Below are 4,139 nucleotides of genomic sequence, written 5' to 3' on the forward strand. Positions count from 1 at the left end.
AGCTGTCAGAAAAATTCCTGAATCACTATTTCCCTTCAAAACGGATGACACAGCTAAGGCTAAGCATCCAAGGCTTCAAACAAGGAGATAATGAATCCCTTTATGATGCCTGGGAGAGATACAGAGAGATGCTAAGAAAATGTCCCTCTGAAATGTTTTCAGAGTGGTTGCAATTAGACATCTTCTACTATGGGCTTACAGAAAAAGCTCAGATTTCTCTAGACCACTCAGCTGGTGGATCTATACATATGAGAAAAACAATTGAAGAAGCTCAAGAGCTTATTGACACAGTTGCCAGAAATCAGCATCTGTACCTAAGCAGTGAATCTTCCATGAAAGAAGAAGCTAAAACAGTAACTGCAGAACTCAGTCCGGTGGATCAGGCTAATGAATTTAATCAGCAATTAGACTTCCTAACTCAGCAGCTAGCCGAATTCAAGGAAATATTACAGGAAACAAGAATGGCTAACAGGAATATGGAAGTGCAATTAAAGCAGACAGAAAAGCAATTGTCAAAACAAATAGCAGAAGAATGTCAAGCAGTTCAATTAAGAAGTGGGAAAACATTAAATACCTCACTTCAAAGCAGCAGGAAACCAAGAAATGAACAAATGGTTACTCAAAATCCCTCTGAGGACAGTCAGAGCCCAGAGAGGAATAATGCTGGCGCTGAACGCCCAGCCTATGCTCATTCCTGGCGTTCAACGCCAGAAACAAGCATGAATCCGGTGTTGAACGCCCAAAGGGAACATGGTTCTGGCGTTCAAACGCCAGTAACAAACGAGGAGTTGGCGTTTAACGCCACTCCAGCTTCCACCCCTGGCATTCAAATGCCAGTGGGGGATCAGTCACATACAAGTGCTGATGACAACCCTTCTAAAAAGGCTTCCCAACCCACTTCTGTAGGTAATAAACCTGCAGCAACTAAGGTTGAGGAATACAAAGCTAAAATGCCTTATCCTCAAAAACTCCGCCAAGCGGAACAGGATAAGCAATTTGCCCGCTTTGCAGACTATCTCAGGACTCTTGAAATAAAGATTCCGTTTGCAGAAGCACTTGAGCAAATACCCTCTTATGCTAAGTTCATGAAAGAGATCTTAAGTCATAAGAAGGATTGGAGGGAAACTGAAAAAGTTTACCTCACTGAAGAATGCAGTGCAGTCATTCTGAAAAGCTTACCTGAGAAGCTTAAAGATCCTGGGAGCTTTATGATACCATGCACATTAGAAGGTACTTGTACCAAGCAAGCTTTATGTGATCTTGGGGCAAGTATCAACCTAATACCTGCATCTACTATCAGAAAGCTTGGTTTGACTGAAGAAATCAAACCAACCAGGATATGTCTTCAACTTGCTGATGGCTCCATTAAATACCCATCAGGCGTGATTAAAGACATGATTGTCAAGGTTGGGCCATTTGCCTTTCCTACTGACTTTGTGGTGCTGGAAATGGAGGAGCACAAGAGTGCAACTTTCATTCTAGGAAGACCTTTCCTAGCAACTGGCCGAACCCTCATTGATGTCCAAAAAGGGGAAATGACCTTGAGAGTCAATGAGGAGGAGTTTAAGTTGAATGTTGTCAAGGCCATGCAACATCCGGACACCCCAAATGACTGCATGAGTGTTGATATTATTGACTCTCTGGTAAGAGAGGTCAATATGGCTGAGAGTCTCGAATCAGAGCTAGAGGACATCTTTAAAGATGTTCAGCCTGATTTGGAGGAATCAGAGAAGATAATAGAACCTCTGAAAATCCCTCAAGAAGAGGAGAAACCTCCAAAACCAGAACTCAAACCATTACCACCATCCCTGAAATATGCATTTCTGGGAGAAAGTGATACCTTTCCTGTAATTATAAGCTCTACCTTAGAGCCACAGGAAGAGGAAGCACTAATTCAAGTGCTAAGGACACACAAGACAGCTCTTGGATGGTCCATCAGTGATCTTAAGGGCATTAGTCTAGCCAGATGCATGCACAAGATCCTATTGGAGGGTGACGCCAAGCCTGTGGTCCAACCACAAAGGCGGCTGAACCCAGCCATGAAGGAAGTGGTGCAAAAGGAGGACACTAAATTACTAGAGGCTGGGATTATTTATCCTATTTCTGACAGCCCCTGGGTAAGCCCTGTCCAAGTCGTCCCTAAAAAGGGAGGCATGACAGTGGTTCACAATGAAAAAAATGAACTGGTTCCTACAAGAACAGTTACAGGGTGGCGTATGTGTATTGATTATAGAAGGCTCAATACAGCCACCAGAAAGGATCATTTTCCTTTACCATTCATAGACCAAATGCTAGAAAGACTAGCAGGTCATGAATACTACTGCTTCCTGGATGGATATTCAGGTTATAATCAAATTGCAGTAGATCCCCAGGATCAAGAGAAAACGGCATTCACATGTCCATCTGGAGTATTTGCATACAGAAGGATGCCATTTGGCCTGTGCAATGCACCTGCAAGCTTTCAGAGGTGCATGCTCTCAATTTTCTCTGATATGGTGGAAAAATTCCTGGAAGTCTTCATGGATGACTTTTCAGTATTTGGAGACTCATTCAGCTCCTGTCTTGACCATCTAGCACTTGTTCTAAAGAGATGCCAAGAGACTAACCTGGTTTTAAACTGGGAAAAATGTCACTTTATGGTAACTGAAGGAATTGTCCTTGGGCACAAAATCTCGAACAAGGGAATAGAGGTGGATCAAGCTAAAGTAGAGGTAATTGAAAAATTACCACCACCTGCCAATGTTAAGGCAATCAGAAGCTTTCTGGGGCATGCATGATTCTATAGGAGGTTTATAAAGGATTTTTCAAAAATCGCCAAACTTCTGAGCAACCTGCTAGCTGCTGACACGCCATTTATCTTTGATAAAGAGTGTCTGCAGGCTTTTGAGACTCTGAAAGCTAAATTGGTTACAGCACCAATCATCTCTGCACCAGACTGGACATTACCATTTGAATTGATGTGTGATGCCAGTGACCATGCCATTGGTGCAGTGTTGGGACAAAGGCATGACAAGCTTCTGCACGTCATTTACTATGCCAGCCGTGTTCTAAATGATGCACAGAAGAATTACACAACCACAGAAAAAGAGCTACTTGCAGTGGTTTATGCCATTGACAAATTCAGATCCTATTTAGTAGGATCAAAGGTGATTGTGTACACTGATCATGCTGCTCTTAAATATCTACTCACAAAGCAGGATTCAAAACCCAGACTCATCAGATGGGTGTTGCTTCTGCAAGAGTTTGATATAGAAATAAGAGACAGAAAAGGGACAGAGAATCAAGTAGCAGATCACTTGTCCCGAATAGAACCAGTAGAAGGGGCGTCCCTCCCTCTCACTGAGATCTCTGAAACTTTTCCAGATGAGCAACTCTTTGCCATCCAGGAAGTGCCATGGTTTGTAGACATTGCAAACTACAAGGCAGTGAGATTCATACCCAAAGAGTACAGTAGGGTGCAATCAAAGAAATTAATCACAGATGCAAAGTACTATCTTTGGGATGAACCATATCTCTTCAAGAGATGTGCAGACGGAGTAATCCGTAGATGTGTGCCTAGGGAAGAAGCGCAAAAGATTTTATGGCACTGCCATGGATCACAGTATGGAGGACATTTTGGAAGTGAGCGAACAGCCACAAGAGTCCTCCAAAGTGGGTTCTACTGGCCTACTCTCTATAAAGATTCCCGAGCGTTTGTGCTTAATTGTGACAGTCGCCAAAGATCTGGCAATCTGCCTCACAGTTATGCCATGCCTCAACAAGGGATCTTGGAGATTGAGTTGTTTGATGTATAGGGCATTGACTTCATGGGACCTTTCCCACCATCATACTCAAACACTTATATTCTGGTGGCAGTGGATTATGTATCCAAATGGGTGGAGGCTATTGCAACACCCACTAATGACACTAAAACAGTGTTAAAATTTCTCCAGAAACACATCTTCAGCAGATTTGGTACCCCTAGAGTATTAATCAGTGATGGGGGCACTCATTTCTGCAATAAACAGCTTTACTCTGCTTTGGTTCGTTATAGAGTTAACCACAGGGTGGCCACTCCATATCATCCACAGACTAATGGGCAAGCTGAAGTCTCAAATAGAGAACTCAAAAGAATCCTGGAACGGACTGTAATTAACCGT

Source organism: Arachis hypogaea, chromosome 4, assembly GCF_003086295.3.
Source record: "Arachis hypogaea cultivar Tifrunner chromosome 4, arahy.Tifrunner.gnm2.J5K5, whole genome shotgun sequence".
Lineage (NCBI taxonomy): Eukaryota > Viridiplantae > Streptophyta > Magnoliopsida > Fabales > Fabaceae > Arachis > Arachis hypogaea.